The sequence below is a fragment of the Aquarana catesbeiana genome, linkage group LG04 (assembly GCF_042186555.1).
Source record: "Aquarana catesbeiana isolate 2022-GZ linkage group LG04, ASM4218655v1, whole genome shotgun sequence".
In the NCBI taxonomy this organism is placed as follows: domain Eukaryota; kingdom Metazoa; phylum Chordata; class Amphibia; order Anura; family Ranidae; genus Aquarana; species Aquarana catesbeiana.
Genome location: NC_133327.1, coordinates 489,868,664 through 489,888,528, shown reverse-complemented (window position 1 = coordinate 489,888,528; position 19,865 = coordinate 489,868,664). Strand labels below are relative to the sequence as shown.

The following is a 19,865-nucleotide window of genomic DNA, read 5'->3' as shown; positions in this document are numbered from 1 at the left end:
TATCCAATGTAACAGGTAAGTACTGTATATTTAATACAATTTTCCATACAGTAAAGTCTGCTTTACTCTATCACTGATGCTTCTTGGGTTGTTGGGTATGCTAGAGATATGTCAACCAGTATCAATACCACAAGCACAACATGGAAACAAAATTAATCAAATTGCAGTGACATCAATCACAAAAAATGCAATTATTTTTCACACTTGAATCAGTTAGATATGCTTCTTATTCTGTTTTTTCTCATACAGATTTGCTAGATATGCCTGTTACTACGGTATGCTCACATCCCACTGCTAACATGTGAACTACTCTTAATGGAACACTTGTGTAGCATGAGTTTTCTAATGTAGTGGTGATCAGCGGCACACTAACACAATTTTTTAAATGTTTTTGGGGCATAAGCAGCCAAACTTGTGTAAATGCTACAGAAAAGATAGCTACTGTATGTATTTAGAAATTGCATATTGAGTCAGAGTGATGGGGTATTCACAGTGTACCTTGTCACTGACTTGTGACATGATATTATGACCTCTCATGCTCAAATAAACTATAGATCAAAATATTACCCTGTTGCAAGAATTATATTAGCTGCTGGTCGAAACCTTCTTAAATTTAGAAACCTTTGCACACTTGTTTCTGGGCCTAATCTATATTCCTGCTATTATGTATAAGGGAGAGGTCCATGTCATTGGTGACTCCATTGTAACTATTGTAGTTTCACTGCGTACATCTCTGTGTTTACATGAGCCTGTAATGTAATTTAATGAAGACCTGCTTCATTCTTTCCAGGCCCATCCCTTTTTGTCATAAAATTGTGACCGCCCTACATATTTCAGCTTGCAATACTTGTTTGGTGTCTTCAAAGAATAGTACCAATTGTAGCCGATGACAAGTGCTCAATTCTTAAGTGTCAGGATAGCTGGAAACTTCATCCTGGTAAAGAATCATCCAAAGGTAAAGCTATGTAGTCATATTTACTCTGTTCTCCTGTGTTATGTTAAATATAATTGTTTCTTAAAAATGAATGTAGTATTTAAAATGGAAGTAATATGTATTTCTCCTTCTCTATCAATTACTAGGCTTCATATAGAATATATATAGTTGTATTGCACATTTCTACACACACACACACGTATATACTGTATATAAATATATCCATATTTTAGATTTTATTAAAAAATTATTATAGATGACAAATATGTCACAATTAAAATTAACGTTTGATAAACGGTTTTAATATTTTTAATATTTGCGTTCATTATAATCCAGGTGGGAAAGAATGAAATTTTTAATTAAAAATTTAAAGCACTCTAAGTATGATATCTTAGTTTTAGTTTGACACAAGTGAATTGAATCCCCTATTGACTCCTTGGATTCCTTAGTGGTGAGATTTCCCAAAAGTTGTTTGGGTCGTAGTCCCTTCCACAAATACGGTTCACTTTCTTGCAGTTAGACTCCCCAATTTTGTGAGAACCAGAATCAGATTTTATCTTTTTAATGGCTGCAGCACAATTGGGAAATGCTATAAGGATATCTCTTCACTGACATCCTCATGCAAGTAGGTTAACTTGTCAGCAACCTCACAAAACTGAATTAGCCTTATGCCGTGTACACGAGCGGACTTTACGGCAGACTTTGCTCAGCGGACTTTTCGACGGACTTTACGACGGATTTTCTGAATGAACAAACTTGCCTACACACAATCAACCAAAGTCCGTCGAATTCGTACGTGATGACGTACGACTGGACTAAAATAAGGAAGTTCATAGCCAGTAGCCAATAGCTGCCCTAGCGTGGCTTTTTGTCCGTCGAACTAGCATACAGACGAGCGGACTTTTCGACCGGACTCGAGTCCGTTGGATAGATTTGAAACATGTTTCAAATCTAAGTCCGTCCAACTTTTGAGAAAACAAAGTCCACTGGAGCCCACACATGATCGAATTGTCTGACAAAATCCCGTCCGCCGGGCAAAGTCTGCCGTAAAGTCCGCTCGTGTGTACGCGGCATTAGTATTAGTTGCTATATTTAGTTCTGCATCATTGATTTCACTCTAAACTGTAACCTGGATAAGGCATTTTGCTTTAAGATCATCGGATGAAGAAAAACAATGTACTGAATTTAACATGTCCTTTACTTCATTTAATACTTTTATATTAAATATTTGTAGCACTATGTGTACTCTCAGACTCAATTTACTAAGAAAAAAGGCATGTGCTAATTGTCATAACAATAATGGTTGCTATAACAAAAATGTGCCACATTTTTATCATTAAAAAACTATGTGCACCCCATCTTCTTGTTGCATTCTCTGCATACACATATCTACATAGTAGGTTTGGGTCTTTTTTAACAAAAATTGATGCATGTATGGATCCTCCCAGTTATCATATCTGATAGTTCTCTATTAAATATCTTTTGTGCAGAATGGATTATCCGAGGACTGTACCATCAGATGATTGCAATTATCATACAGTCATTTTCACTATCTCCAAATTCACCAACATGGACTACTCCTGTATGTCACTTATCTGGCAAATACATAGCAGGCAAATTCCACAGAGCTCTCATGTTTAGTGGGTAGGTCTGCTTCCTAAAGCTGGATACACACTGTACAACTTTTGTTTGATTTCCTTTAGATTTACCAAAACCACGTAGTGCAAGGACCTGCCTGATTGCATACAAATTTAAACTGTTAAGGTTTGACCTCATATTATATGGTTTTGGTAAATCCAAAGGGAAAAAAATCTAAAGAAAATTGTATAGTGTGTATCCAGCTTTATTATGTGTTATGTCCTTTATCCTTTCCTGTATCTCTCCTTTGATTACCAATCACAATCCAAGGCTGAAATGAATGTGAAAAATGGTTTTAAAGAACCCTTATAGTAATGGCCCTTTGATACTTCAGATTTTCTCAGTGAAAGAGGCAGTAAAGAGTGCACAGTAAAGGTGTCTTTGATAATACCTCTCCTGCATTGGAAATAAGTAAGCAAAGGAGTTCCTAGGTCAAAATGGAACCACATATATTTGTGCATTATATTTGTGCATTATATTTGTGCCTGGATGAAAAACCAAAGTACTAATCAGATATTCTGTGCTCATTGTAAGCATTTCAATAAAACATGTTCAATAGTAATTAGTGTAAATGTAAAAAAAAATCCAAAAATAAGAAAGAGAACTTAACTTATATATTATGCTAGCATGGTTTCAACGAGTCATGCAGCAACCTGATGGTAATCCAACTTGCTATTACCTTCAAAAAATGAAAACAGTAGTCAGATTTGCATAGATAAACCCTTATCCAAATCAACCTATTTTCAGTTACCTAATTTCAGTGTAGTAGTTACTTGGGATTCCCACTTGTGTTATCAATTTCTATGCTGTCTGTCCTCAGTAATGACATCACAAGGGTTTTGTCCCAAACTGGATTAACAAAATGTAAACAACAACAAATTAAGCTCACCACTGACCAATACAATATCAAAGTTAAGTAAATCTACAGCCAAAATGTTTTCGTTTTTCTAAGTTTGGATAGAAAAGGTGTTAAAATCCCATACATTTTATTTAACCCATATTTATTGCAGTCTTTATGCTGAAGAAATTCACCTACTCCATTTGTTCATGTCTCCAGGATAAAATATAATGGAAACCCCAACATTTTACTGTAGTCACTGCATGAGTAAACTTTTGTTTGGTAAAATTACCCCACTAAGACACAATAAAAAAAAAACTTCTCTTTTTAACCAAAAAAAATTAGGCTTTGGATATATTTTAAGCCATCTGTTAGGCGGGTCAACTCGTTTACTATTATATGATACAGAAATTGTGACCAGTATGCTCTTTGGATGAAATGTAACTAATCTTTTAGTCTGGGTTCACACCTATGCGAATTGGATGCTGGTTTTTCTGCATCCAATTCACATAGTAGGAGAATATGACCGGCTCTCTATGGAGCTGGTTCACATGTCTCCAGGGCGGCTGCGGAGCACACTGCACAGAAACGCTGTGCGTCTTTGCCTCTGTTTCAGGGCCGAATTCAGGCAAAGATTCTGCCCTGATTTGTCCTTGTAATGGAGAACAGGGACAGACAGCGTTGCTGTGTGATCTGTGGCTGCTTTCAGTGTGAACCGAGCCTTATTCATGCCGACCGACGTAGGATAGGTTGCTTTATGAATAAATATTTTTTTAAATGGTAATTTTAAAAGGCAACAGCAAAATTAGTATACATTCTGTGCAATGTAAAGTAAAGTCTCATGTTAGGTGTGACAGGTGCAAATATGTCTAATATTTTCAGTATGACTATGCCCTACGTAAAATATGTGTCAAAATTTAGACTGACGGTTGGTGACTAACTGCTATTAGATCTCAAGTATGTGATCTATGCAGAGATAATTGGAGTGAAAAGTGAGAATGCATATCTGGCATTAGGGAATGACAACAGAGATCAACAGGTAAAGTAAGTTAACCCTAAACTACACTGTTGATTTCCAAGCAAGATCCAATGATTCCTGAAATGAATTACTCCTTCCAAACTTTATTTACTTTCTAAATTTACTGTGATTTTTGGAGAATGAATTGTTGCTGTTTGCAGCGATGGGTGTCATTCTGAGACAAAGGCAGCAACATGCAATTATCTAGCTATCACAATACAAGTCAACAACCATAGGTTCTGAGCCTTGATCACCAGGATCCATGATCAGTCATGAGCGATTACTAGTCATGCTGCTGAAGCAACTGAAAATCACAAAAGAATTGGCCATATTATTCAGTCATAATATTAAGATGGATAGATGCAGAAAAATCCCACAGCACTGCAAACTGTTGCAAGATAAGCAAATGTAAACGCCCACAATGTAGTGTACAGGGCTGTACACTATCACTATTTACTTTTTTACTTTTTACTCCACAACATTTTCAGTCTAAATACTTGCAGTGGCTCTTCAATTGTTTATATAGGTTATTTACACCAGTGGTGGTCAACTTTTTGTTGATATAGGGGGCCATAGATGCACCCTGTGACATCACCAAAGAGCTGCACGTAATGTTCAGTATATGTAATTCTACAGAAAACTGTCAAAGACTGCAGATATGCTTCAAGAGAGAGTCATAGACCAGGCATACAGTATATGAGACAGCTAGACATCCCAACTGTTACAGCCCCTTTACCACATTTGTGCCATCTGCATCCAACTTAAAGCCTAAGTGCAGCCAAAATCACAAACCGAAAAATCAGCACATGGAACAAAACTTAGTTAGTAGAATGTGTCCCTTATGCTGATACCTCTTCTGCTAGTTAAAATTGCCTGCCATTCTTCATTCTTTAATGTTTTCATTTATAAGAGCTGTAGTATGACTTTTATAAATGGAGGAGCTGGGCAGAAAGGGTGGCTGCAGTAGGGCTCTCTTGATGAGTGCCCGTGACAGCATATTAGTTGTATTAACCTCTGCCAATCTGGAAGATTATGGTTGTGGAGTGGAAACAGGGCAGAGGAAGATTTTAAATAACAGAAGAGGAATCAGCACATCCTACTGGCTGTAAGTTATGTCCCTTGTACTGATTTTTCTGTTTGTGATTTTGGCTGCACTTAGACTGAATACATTGCTTGTGCCACAGCAAGATTCATTATAAAGGTTTATGGGGGGGGGGGGGCATAAAGAGAGAAAAAGAATGGATAGCACAGAAAATGCTGGTGTAAAAGAAATAAACCAAATCATTTAACTACTAGAAGCCTTTCTGCAAAATATTTGCTTCAAGGGCCACACAGTAAGTGCCAAAGGGCCATAGGTTGGGTACCAGGGATGTACACTTTGACTCTTTACTTTATTAGATTCAGATTCCAAATACTTAATTAATCCCACAGGGATATTATTGAGATACCGTTACATTCCAGGAAGACAAAATAAAGTCACAAAAAACAAATGGAAACAAGACACAATGACAATCAATAATATTACCAAAAACAGCAAGTTAATAAACACAATAACCATGAGTTGAAATAAAACAAATTACAATTAAATGAATACTATACTGTAATAAACCATACCATGCTATTAAAACACTACATAGAATAAATAACACCGATTGAATAATAACATAAAATCAAACTACAAAAATGCACATATTGCGCCACTTTCTCTAAACATTACCCTAAAACTTATTACAAATAATTAACCTAATATTAGTATAATATAAAAAACTACATAAAAATCTGGATCATAAGCTAGATCAAAATCCTCACATGCAGCACTCCCAGAGAAGAATTGTATAATTTGTTAGCCACAGGCAAAAATGATTTCCTGTGTCGCACTGTGGTGTATCGTGCAAGTAATCCTCAAGCCAGTGTATTGTGGAGTTGGTGGGAGGACTTTTCCAAGATTGAACATACCTTGGACAGCATCTTTCTCTCTGACACTGCTGTTAAAGACTCCAACCTCAATCCAACAACATCACTGGCCTTGCTAATCAGTTTATTGAGCCTGTTGGTGTCGGCCACTCTAAGTCTGCTTCCCCAGCATGCCACTGCATACAGGAGAGCACTGTCCACCACAGACTCATAAAATATCTTCAGCATTGGTTTGCAGAAGTTTAAAGACCTCAGCCTCCTCAAAAATAGAGGTGGCTCTGGTCCTTTCTATAGAGCGCCGGTCCAGTTTATTAAATATGTGCACCCCCAGATACCTGTAATTCTCTACTACATCCACTCCTTGGATGATTACAGGGGTCACTGGTTCCTCCTTCTCAAGTCCACAACCAGCTCCTTTGTCTTAGTCACATTTAGTACAATGATTATCCTCACACCATGTGATAGTTCTATAGTCAGTCTCTCCCCCACCCCATCACTACCGCAGAGTCATCAGAAAACTTCTGAAGATGGCACGACTCTCTGGTAGCTGAAATCGGTGGTATAGACAGTGAAAAGGGATAGAGAACTGCCCCCTGTGGAACCCCAATATAACTGACCATTTATTTAAACAGAGCACTTTATAAGTATTTTCTTTAGATTGCATTTAATCTAATATTCATCATATTATCTGGTAGAGCACTCATTCAAGGTTTAAATATTATTGACCACTCTATCCGACACACAGTCAGCCAAATGCACATTCTGTGGTCTTCTAGTCAGGTAGTCAACAATCCACGACGCAAGGAAGACATCAACCTGCATTGCTGTTAGCTTCTCGCACAGGAGAGCCGGGCTGATGGTATCAAAAGCACTGGAGAATTAAAAATAACATGACCCTTACAATGCTCGCTGGCTTATCCAGGTGTGCATTTATGCGATTTAGCAGGAAGATGAAAGCATCTTCATCTCCAAGTCTTGGCTGATAGGCAAACCATGATGGGTCTAAATATGTACTATCCATTGGTTGTAACTGACGTAAAATGAGTCTCTCCAAGGTCTTCATGACGTGGGAGGTCAAAGCTACCAGTCTACAATCCTTGCCCATCTTCTTGAAAATGTTGCCACAGCAATGAAACGCGTCAGAGTGGAATGACAGTCCGGTGTGGAAAAAGATGACCGCAGGTTAATCAGCTGCAGAGGCATCCATAGAGAAGCTGGGAGTGTCTGGATCTTGCACTACCTGCAGGTCTCCCATAGATAGTAGACCATTGTAGTTACACATTACCAGGAGTTTGGCAGATGTGAGTATATTGTATTCTTCTTAAGGAAATTACTATGTGAGATTCCTCTTTTTATTTTTGAACTGTTTTGTTGGTTTGTTGCCCTGAGGGCAAGGAGAATAAGAATAGAGGAGAACTAAGAATAGAACTAAGGAGAATAGAATAGGAGAACTAAGAATAGAGGAGAACAGCAGAGAACTAAGCTTGAGAAAGTTAGTCATTTCTATCTGGTGAGTGCGGTTAAATGTCTTGGTGAACAGATGCACAATGGGTGTTTCTCTGGCCGCAGTGGATTAACACATGGTAGAACTTATTTATATATACATGTTTGGACACTTTGGTATGGTGACATTTATTTGGTATGTTAACATATTTAATTGTCTTTGGCTGTTGCTAAAAGGACACTTTGTTTGCACACTTTAATAATTGAGTAACAGTTTGATGTAAAAAACAGCTTCTTTTGTTTTTGTTTTTTGTTGTTTTGCTTTTTATGTTTTTATTTTTTATATTTTACACTGTGGCACAGTGTGGTACTTAGAGCACTGGCCTTTATCAAGAAACTATCTTAAAAAAAAATGTTTATATACTTAAAAGTAAATTTAGCACAGCAGCTTGTTTTATGATTGTTCACTATTGGATTCGCACACATTTTTTGGAGTTGTTGTTTATCAAATAGGAGTACAGCACTGAATAGGTAAAAAGAATATTGAATCCTTGGAGCCGCATGAAAGCGTTATCTCAGGCACAGAAACAAAGGAAGAGGTCTTCCACAACACAGGGACCTTCCAGAGACATAGGCTCAGGTTATAGACCCATTGACCCCCAGTTGGTTTGCATGGTTCCAAAGTACCATTTAATACTGTAAGTCTGCCTGTAACTGCACAATCAACCTCATAGCTCTTTTAAAGTAGGTGTGACAGACAAAAGAAAGGCAATGCAGAGTGAAGATCACAAAATTGTATGACTGCACAAAACCATTACTACATCTATGCATTTAAAATTTTGTGGTAATTAGTTCATGTAGAAAAGATTAGTTGCTAGAGTATGATCAATCACATAAGACTGCCGGCTCATTTGAAATTTGCAGCATAATATTACCCAAAAAGTGTAACTCCAACCAAAACATTTTATGGGGAGAAACAGTGGGGAAGGGATAGCAAACATTTGTCAAGCTTTTATTCCTGTCAGGGTTTCCATTGGGAAGATTAGTCCTTTTTTCCTTTCCAAGAGATTTTAAATAATTGTGAGAGAATGGCATGGGAAAGTTAGTGAAAAGTTAGGGAAAACCCTAAACTAAGTTTTGCTTGAATTGCAATTGCTTAGCAGTACAAATAAACAATAACATAAGGTCTTTGACTCTCAGTCACTCCTCTCTGCTCTGAGCAGACCGAGAACTAAACGATCAGCAGTCAGGTGATTGCTTAGTTCTTGGTCTTAGAGCCAACATGGGACTTCAGTAGCAATGCACCGATGCTGCAGCATAGAGGTGTCATAAAGGCAGAAATTATCTGTCAAGACTGGGGGCATGAGAGTTGTAAACACACTTGGTCTAATTAACATAATAAAATTACTATGGTAATGTGAAGTTTGGGACAGGTGCAGGTGGGGTATTGCCATTCATTCCAACTAGAATCCTATAGTGCAGGGGTCTCCAACCACCGGGCCGCGGCCTCTCTGCAGAAGGGCCGCAGGACAGGTGCAGCATGAGAGCCAGGAGTGAGGCATGTTGGAGCCAGGCGGGCGGGCGGCATGAGAGCCAGGCGGGCGGGATATTGGAGCTGGGCGGGCGGGCTGCATGTCGGAGAGATGAAAGAGCCAGTGTTCTGTCAAAATAGCAGGGTGGATGAGAGAAGCATGCGGGCGGTGAGAGATGACATCATCTCTCTGCCCGCCCCGCATCACCGCTCTTCCACCCTCACAGCCAAGTCTCTTCAATGTCGGAGGTGTAGCGAGGAGCAGAGATGACATCATCTCTCACCGCCTGCCCCGCATCTCACTCTCCTTCCCAAGTTCCCTCACTCAGAAATGGCCTCTGTACTAAATGGACCAGTGCTGCCACCAATGCAGTGGCAATACACATCTGGTGGCACTGGCAGGTGACGTGGCAAGTGACAATAGACATTTGGTGGCACTAGCAGGCGACGTGGCAAGTGAAAATCCACATCTGGTGGCAAGTGACAATCCACATCTGGTGGCACTGGCAGGCGACGTGACAATCCAAATCTGGTGGTAAGTGACAATCCACATCTGGTGGCACTGGCAGGCGACGTGGCAAGTGACAATCCACATCTGGTGGCAAGTGACAATCCACATCTGGTGGCACTGGCAGGCGACGTGGCAAGTGACAATCCACATCTGGTGGCAAGTGACAATCCACATCTGGTGGCACTGGCAGGCGACATGGCAAGTGACAATCCACATCTGGTGGCAGGTGTTGTGGCAAGTGACAATCCACATCAGGTGGCAGGCGACGGGGCAAGTGACAATCCACATCTGGTGGCAGGCGACGGGGCAAGTGACAATCCACATCTGGTGGCAGGCAACGGGGGAAGTGACATTCCACATTTGGTGGCAGGCGACGGGGCAAGTGACAATCCACATCTGGTGGCAGGCAACATGGCAAGTGACAAGCTGCATCTAGTGGCAAGCGACATGCCCAGGGCTCCCACTGATTCTGTCTTATGGTGAGTTGAACTATTTCATAGTATATTACAATGTAACAATATAAATAATGCGCTTCAATCATCCTGACACCATAAAAACCATGGTGCCGGGATGATTGAAGCGCCAACACCAGCCATTGCTCTGACAAATTGCCCGAGAAAAATCGCTCCCCGCCCCCCCCGGGCCTTGGCACAATCTTCTTCCACGCAGCCGGTCCCCGATGCCAAAAAGGTTGGGGACCTATAGTGCATGTATAGTAAAAAAGCCTGTGGGGGACACAATACCATAATTTATCTCTGAAATAGCCATGTATGCTGGATTGAAACTGGAATTTCATGTGGAAATATCTTGGCACTGAAGTCTCTGAAAAATATAATAGCAGAAAATATAGAATAAAGGGATTGCAATGGCTTGTTTAAAAATAAAAATAACAAACATGTTATATTTACCTCCTCTGTGCAGTTGGTTTTGCACAGAGCAGCCCCGATACTCCTCTTCTCGGATCCCTCTTCGCTGCTCCTAGCTCCTCCCTTCTTTGGGTGCTCCTCAGCCAGCAGCTTGCTACAAGGGGCACCCAAGTTGAGTCAGAGCTCCGTGTATCCATTCAGACACGGAGCCCCAACCTGGCCCCGCCCCTATCTCCCCTGATTTGCTGACTGACTTTGATTGACAGCCACGGGAGCCAGTGGCGCCGCTGCTCTGTCTCAGCCAATCAGGAGGAGTGTCCTGGATGGCTGAGGGGATCGTTTACATCGCTGGAGAGAGAAGGGGCTCAGGTAGGTGATAAGGAAGGTGCTGGGGGGCTGCTACACACATAAAGTATTTTATTTTAACCACTTAAGCCCCGGACCATTTGGCTGGCCAAAGACCAGAGCACTTTTTGCGATTTGGCACTGCAACGCTTTAACTAACAATAGTTTTTCCACCAAATAGAGCTTTCTTTTGGTGGTATTTGATCACCTCTGTGGTTTTTATTTTTTGCGCTATAAACAAAAAAGAGCGACAATTTTGAAAAAAAAGCAATATTTTTTACTTTTTTCTATAATAAATATCCCCAAAAAATATATAAAAAAAATTTTTTTTTCCTCAGTTTAGGCTGATACGTATTCTTCTACATATTTTTGGTAAAAAAATTGCAATAAGCATTTATTGATTGGTTTCACAAAAGTTATAGTGTCTACAAAATAGGGGATAGTTTTATGGCATTTTTATTAATATTTTTTTCTTACTAGTAATGGCGGCGATCAGCGATTTTTATCGTGACTGCAACATTGTGGTGGACAGATTGGACAGTTTTGGTGCTATTTTGGGACCATTCACATTTATACAACTATCAGTGCGATTAAAAATGCATTGATTACTGTATAAATGTGACTGGCAGTTAAGGGGTTAACCAGGAGGGGGCGCTGCAGAGGTTAAGTGTGTCCTAGGGATGTGTTCTAACTGTGGGGGGGAGGGGCTGTGTGTGACACGACACTGATCACCGCTCCCGATTACAGGGAGCTGTGATCAGTGTCAGTGTCACTAGGCAGAACGGGGAAATGCTTGTTTACATCAGCATTTCCCTGTTCTTCCTCTCTGTGAGACAATTGCGGCTATCCCCGCAGACATCGAGTCTGCGGGACCCATGATCACACTCACGGAGCTCGCGGCAGGGTCTCGCGCGCTCCGCTGGTGGTGCGCACGCGACCACACGGCGGCAAATTTAAAGGGACATACCTGTAAGCCCATTTGCCTGTCCGTGCCATTGTGTCGACGTATATGTACATGCGGCGGTCAGCAAGTGGTTAATGCACAGAATGCATTGAGATAAAAAAAACTTCTGCCTTTATAGCTCCTTTAAGTTGGAGCAGGGATATGCAATTAGCGGACCGCCAGCTGTTGCAGAACTACAAGTCCCATGAGGCATAGCAAGACCCTGACAGTCACAAGCATGACACCCAGAGGCAGAGGCATGATGGGACTTGTAGTTTTGCCACTGCTGGAGGTCCGCTAATTGAATATCCCTGAGTTAGAGCAACCACGCAAAACTGAAATACCAGAGTTGTCATTCTGGCAGGTAGTTAAATGTCTCCCAATAAGCCACCATGTCAGGTTAGTTTGACTTTCTGAAACATATATAGTTATAGTCAACATATATAGTTAGTCAGGTTGAAAAAAGACACAAGTCCATCCAGTCCAACCACAAAAAAAAAAAAAAAAAACGTACAATCCAATATACCCAATACTATACCCACAGTTGATCCAGAGGAAGGCAAAAAACCCCAGCAGAGCATGCTCCAATTTGCTACAGCAGGGGAAAAAATTCCTTCCTGATCCCAGAGAGGCAATCGGATTTTCCCTGGATCAACTTTACCTATAAATGTCAGTACCCAGTTATATTATGTACATTTAGGAAAGTATCCAGGCCTTTCTTAAAGCAATCTACTGAGCTGGCCAGAACCACCTCTGGAGGGAGTCTATTCCACATTTTCACAGCTCTTACTGTGAAGAAACCTTTCCGTATTTGGAGATGAAATCTCTTTTCCTCCAGTCGTAAAGAGTGCCCCCTTGTCCTCTGTGTTGACCGTAAAGTGAATAACTCAACACCAAGTTCACTATATGGACCCCTTATATATTTAAACATGTTGATCATAACATTCGGATGCCCCAAATTGCACACATATGGATTGCATACAATATTTTATAAATTATTTAAATATATTATACAGCTTCATTACAATATTCCACCATCTTAAGATACCTTCAAAACAGATGAGGCCTGACTACAGTGAGTAGCACTGGGATCTTCTCAGCGAAGACCTGCTCCATGAAGTTAATAAGGGGTTCTGTATGTCCTCTGGACAAAAAACAGCTGAAGTTTTCTCTGAGAGGCTAATATTGAGATAAACAGAATCCCATGCAGCACCTCTAACCATTTATCTGGTATATTCTGGTATGTATGTCTAAAGACCGTTGCACTCTACATTTAAAGGATATTTGACCTAATATTTGTGAATTAGGCCATTATACACCAAATAAATGCACTCTTTGTATGATCAAACATCAAATAAATCCTCCATTATCAGTAACTTACAATATAACATAGGACTATTTTTCACTTGGAACCTAATTACTTGCAAACAAATTACTTGGAACCATTTATTTAATAAACCATTATAATACAGTTAGATAAATCATGTAAAACCCCTCTGCTTTCAAATAGTAAATCCCTCCAAAATCACCACTGCTTTGTAGTAAGAAATATCGCACATGGATGTGAAAGTTAAACTGAAATGTAAAAAATCTTTAATACATCAATGACCATTCTCCAAATTGTATCTCTCTGTTAGAGATTTGGAATCCTACCTTGCTTATAAATTCCCACCACTCCAAGGCCTCCAAGGGGTCCAAGTCACCCCCACAAAGTTGAAATAGGGAATTTTTACTCCAACCCACTAAATCCAAAGTCAACAGATTAAGGTTTAAGGAGCAATTTCAGTCAAAAAAATTTTAATTTCTAAAAGGTAAAGTTCTTCATATGACTGCACATAAATTGTATTACCAATGGTGAATGGTCTCATATTCCCCTGGTCATATTTCTAAGGTCTGCCAATTAGCGCTTTCAGCCAATGGCTGAGAGTGCTGAACAGAGTGCTCTGCCCTTCCTCTCTGAAGTCCTCTACCACTTTTATTAAAATCCCCTTATATGGTACATAAGGGGATATGCAACTGCCTGGAGCTGAACAGTGAAAATGCGGGTACATTTTCCCACTGAATAGCTAGGTGCTGCATATGCCTGCATCAAGACATGAATATGCTGGTACTTGAATACATTTGTGTACGTGTCCAAACATAAAGCTCCAAACAGAGATACACAGGTATATACCCGCATATAGCCATTCATGTCTATAGGGTGGCTGTTTGTAGTAGCTGTGGCTCCCTTTTGGGGAACTACTGTGCAGTCCTAGGTGGTTTTATAAGTGCCTAAGACTTTTTTGCACAGTTCTGTTTATAAAACATCAGTTTAACAATAAATAAACTTAAAAAAAAAAAAAAAAAAAATTGAAGACAAACCGTTTTTCCTTTTTATTGAATTTAAGTTACAAAATACACTACTGTGCAAAAGTTTTAGGCAGGTGTGAAAAAATGCTGTAAATTAAGAATGTTTTCAGAAAAAGAAGTGTTAATAGTTTCATTTTATCAGTTAACAAAATGGGAAGTAAATGAACAGAAGAGAAATCCAAATCAAATCAATATTTGATGTGACCACTCTGTGACTTCAAAACAGCATCAATTCTTCATGTAATCCCAGACAGACTCAATGATGTTGAGATCAGGGCTCTTTGGGGGCCAAACCATCACTTTTTAGCACTCTGTGTTCTTCTTTACACTGAGGATAGTTCCTAATGACATTGGCTGCATGTATGGGGTCCTTGTCCTGCTGCAGAATAAATTTGGGGATTTAAATCACATGCCTCTCTGATGGTATAGCATTATGACTAAATATCTGCCTGTATTTCCCAGCATTAAGGACACCATTGATCCCGACCAACTCTCCAACTCCATATACAGAAATGCATCCCCAAATTTGCATGGAACCTCCACCATGCTTTACTGTTGCCTGCAGACACTCATTATTGTACCCAGTGGTGGCTGGTGCTCAAAAATTTGGGGGGGCGCAAACAAACTGAAAAATATTGGAACCACCCCCCCACCAATTGCAGCCTCACTGTGCCCATCAAATTCAGCCACGTGTGCCCATCATATGCAGCCACGTGTGCCCATCATATGCAGCCACTGTGCCCATCATATGCAGCCACTGTGCCTATCAAACGCAGCCACTTTTGCCCATCAAACGCAGCCATTGTGCCCATCAAACGCAGCCATTGTGCCCATCAAATGCAGCCACTTGTGCCCATCAAATGCAGCCACTTGTGCCCATCAAATGCAGCCACTTGTGCTCATCATATGCAGCCACCTGTGCCCATCATATGCAGCCACTTGCCCATCAAACGCAGCCACTTGTGCCCATCAAATGCAGCCACCTGTGCCCATCATATGCAGCCACCTGTGCCCATCATATGCAGCCATTGTGCCCATCAAATGCAGCCACTTGTGCCCATCAAACGCAGCCACTTGCCCAACATATGCAGCTACTTGTCCATCAAACGCAGCCACCTGTGTCCATCATATGCAGCCATTGTGCCCATCAAATGCAGCCACTGTGCCCATCAAATGCAGCCACCTGTGCCCATCAAACGTAGCCACTTGTGCCCATCATATGCAGCCACTTGTGCCCATCATATGCAGCCACCTGTGCCCATCAAATGCAGCCACCTGTGCCCATCAAATGCAGCCACTTGCCCATCAAACGCAGCCACCTGTGCCCATCATATGCAGCCACTTGCCCATCAAACACAGCCACCAGTGCCCATCAAATGCAGCCACCTGTGCCTATCATATGCAGCCACCTGTGCCAATCAAACGCAGCCAATGTGCCCATCATATGCAGCCACTTGCCCATCAAACGCAGCCACCTGTGCCCACCGCCCCCCGCTCCGGCACCCAACCCACCCCCCTGCCCGTGGATCTGAGGTCCTGCCTTCTGATTGGCAGGGAGAAAGGTTAGTGTGAAAATTGCGAAAATTAATTTGCTATGGTCACACAATTGGGTGGGATCAGGGCGCACTCTCGGCTTTAATCGGGTACTTCAAAATGTAGCACCCCCTCCCACCCCCGCCATAGAAATCCATGCCTCTGGCGTCTTGAAAGGGGCGGGCGCATGGAAGAGGGGCAGCTCCCGTGTGCCCACAGTGCATGGGCCACCACTGATTGTATTGCTCTTCAGCCTTTCGGGGAACAAACCGTCTCTGGCTACAGCCAAATATTTCAAATTTTGACTCATCAGTCCAGAGCACCTGCTGCCATTTTTCTGCACCCCAGTTCCTATGTTTTTATGCATAGTTGAGTTGCTTAGCTTTGTTTCTTCATGTAACCTACGTCAGAAGTATGGCTTTTCCATGAAGACCATTTCTGGCCAGACTTCTCCGAACAGTAGATGGGTGTACCTGGGTCCCACTGGTTTCCACCAGATCTGTGCTTATAGCACTGCTGGACATCTTCCGATGTTGAAGGGAAGTAAGCATGTGTCTGTCATCTGCTACATTAAGTTTCCTTGGTCGATCACTGCATCTACAATCCTCAACAATGCTTGTTTCTTTGTGCTTCTTCAAAAGAACTTGAGCAGCACATCTTAAAATCCAAGTCTCCTTTGAAATTTTTGCCTAGGAAAACTTTGCTGATGCATTATAACTTCGTTGTGTCTTGTTGCTCTGCTTAGTCTTGCCATGGTCTATGACCAGTGACATGAAGTTGACCTCCACAACCTCACTTTAGTAGCAGATTTTGGCTGTTCCTCACCCGGTTTTAAGCATCCTACACAGCTGTGTCTGTTTCAGTTAATTACTGTGTTTCAACCTACATATGAAATTGATGATCATTAGCATGATCATTAGCACCTGCTTGGAAAAATTGGTTGATCATACACCTGACTCTAATCCTACAAAATCCCTGACTTTATGCAAGTGTACAAAGTGTAAGAACTGATGCTGGTCACACCAAATATTGAAGGTAAATGAAGGTAAACTTGTGCTTTCATTGAATTCATTTCAAATGGCACGTCAACACACTCTCGGAAAGCAGCTGTGTTGCACAAATGCTAGTTTCATGTAGAAATACTAAATGAAAAATGAATGCAGGGCTTAAAATTTTAGTTAAGACATAAGGACACAGGCAACTGTGGCAGTTATCAGCAAAAGCATTGCTGTCTAATGTAGTTGTTACACTTCTGAAGCCCGCGGAGGTACACTACTGTCCTAGAACCTCCTGCTTCAGTCTACACCCGCCCCACAGCCTACGCAGACCTATGGTGTCTGCTAACTTATGTACAGATGATGGGCTAAAAATCCTCTGCTACAGCATCCTCTTGGTCCACAGCAACATTGACCGATGGTTGAGAGTTCTCACATTGCAAGGCCAAGTTCTTTCCCTAACCACCACTCCTCTCTACTTAATCAGGTTTACACTGTGTACCTGTTATTCAGGATCCTGTACAGCAGCACCCTTATAGCATGTTATGAGCTGCACCTGTCCAGCCACCTATAGGCCCAATTGTGTATTGGTCCACCTTACACACTGCCACTCAGGTATTCATCCTCTTTAAATAAAACCACTCCAGACAGAAGCAAAGCCCATCTTCTTTTACTTGGCAATTAAAGAGTACTATTTCCAAACATTGGCAAGGCAACACAGGCACTTCAGATGTCAATCCAGTAAGCCACTATCTTCTCAGTGTTAGGTCCTTGTTCTCCTTAGGTCAGTACTGGAGGTCTAGTAACTCAAGGCACATAGCTAGGGAAGCCCGCAGAAAACAAAGTTAACTCTTTGCTACATCTCTCTCTAGTCAGGTACACAATTCTCTCTCTCCACTTTCCAGGACTCCAACTTCCTACCCTATATATGGTTTTATGCTAGATAGACAGTAACAACAGGTCATATCCTGCAAAGGAGGAGCCCATAGCTATGTAATACGTTGACATGCCTCAAATGTAATTGTTTTGGGAAACAGTTAAATCTTTAGTTGTTAATGAATTAAAATCTTTTTGGATAAAGTAGGGAAGAGTTAGAACCCCTGTTTGGCTTTTACTGCCATCCAAGGCTGTGTTAGAGAGCCTTCCCCTCTCTTTTGTCCTACTGACATTTTACCAGACAAGATGTGGGGACCCTCCAAAAGCAATAAAAACACAATTTCTTTTCTTTTTTTTTTCAGTAGAATAGGTAAACAGTAGAATCCTAGTCAGTTTTTTATTTGTCTGTGTCCAGTTTTCTCCTCACTTCCTGCTTGGTGAAGCTGTTGTTAATGGGACAGAAAATCAAGGGAAATCTCTCCAGGAAAGCCCTGGATCGATGTAAAAACCAGACGGGGTTCTAATCCTCCTTTACCCTCTCCATAAGGTTAAAAAATTGTTTATTGCTTGGCATACTGTATTTTTGCACTGCTCTTGTTACGTTGTACAATATGACTAGATATGGAAGTTTAAAATACAGAATTCAGATTCATGTATTTGCTTCAGTAAGGTGTGTGCATGTTTGTCATCATTTGCGGCCATTTTGTAAACCTTTAAGAATGTGGAATGGCTACATTTTTATCTTAACATCAATGCTTTATTTGTTTTAATCACATACACAGAAGAAGGAGAAATGTTGTACTGCTGTTGTGATGCTCACAAAGAACTTCTATTATAAAGAGAGACAGCTACAGAACATTTACCACTGTCATAAGTTGCTCTAATCAGTTTCCCTCTTTCAAAAATGGAACTTTCATTTGGTAGATACTGACGTGTTTACCTCAAACGCCTCAGCAGATTCAGAAGCTGTGACAAGCACTTCAAAAATAAAACTCTGTACAGTACGAGAAACTGTAAAATCTAAAAATCTCTTTCTCAGTTAAAAAAGCAGCAACACTATGTGATAAAAATAACAGGCCTAAGTTCAATGTACACGTTCACTGTTCTTCTAGTAGTGGTGGCGGTGGAGAGCTTTCTGTAGAAAATATGGTTTCCAATTTTCTATAACTTATCTAGCATCAGCTCTGCAGGCTCAGATCACCTCCAGTACACCCAGTGCCAGGTGGAAGATAGAAGTTAGGGAACGCAGTTAACAAACCGATCAGCTGTATACATCATCCACTGCTCATGCACATGCTTTCATGCACTTAATTGTCTCAAAGTGATAGGATATGTAGTGAATTTTGAAAATAATTAATAGAATTTAAAGACATTTTCAGGTGTTAACATGTTTTTTGTGCATTCTGACTGATATTTAATAATTGTTGGAGGCCAATATCAGGAGAGTAGACGTTTGCCCAAGGTGAGCACACACCTACACGGTCCCTGGTACAACCCAGCACTTGCTTTTGGTCACTGTCATGGACAAATTGTGAATTATTATTGTTCAATAAACTGTGGAGCTGCAATAAAGGTTTGGGATAAAGATAAGTGGCTTCTAGTTACTGTATTAAAGCTAAAGTTTTGTAACTTTTTTTTTTTTTGCACTGACGTTACTTACATGTCATGAAGAATATCCAATATCCTGCAGGCTAATGGTTCCTAGAAATATTTTCTCCAGTGATGCCCGGTCCTCTTCGCAGTGCTTAACTTCTGGCGCTGCTGGCATTAATAGCTTCATGTCTAATATTTCAGCACATTGAAAAAGCCTCTACAGACGTCTGTCACTTTTATGTCATCTCCCTGTACTTGCATTGCTTTCACAGAATGCAACACATTCTCTGAATGTGGGAGAGGATGCTCTTATTCATCAGCTTCTGCCCCATTCACAGTGGTACATTGTGGTACTTTCTTTGAAAACAATGCAAGGGGGGGCAGGAGGCGGAGCCTAGCAGAGCAGACATACATTGTTAGAGCTCCACACCGCTGAGGAGAGAAGAGAAGGACAAAGCGGAGCCTGCAGGCTCAAAAGGTATCCATTTGAACCTTTTTGCCCCAGGGAACAAACTGTGAAAGTTTGGGCAGGAAATAT

At 41.0% G+C, this 19,865-nt stretch overlaps 1 protein-coding gene across 1 annotated transcript in view; it reads left to right on the top strand.

Annotated features, from left to right (window-relative positions):
* The first annotated feature begins 813 nt into the window (after nucleotides 1–813).
* LOC141140454 (uncharacterized) overlaps nucleotides 814–19,865 on the top strand; it is a 71,824-nt gene continuing 52,772 nt past the window's right edge. Inside the window, exon 1 of the mRNA XM_073627661.1 lies at nucleotides 814–955. The gene's annotated coding sequence lies outside the window, so the exon portion shown is untranslated. The remainder of the gene's footprint in view (nucleotides 956–19,865) is intronic.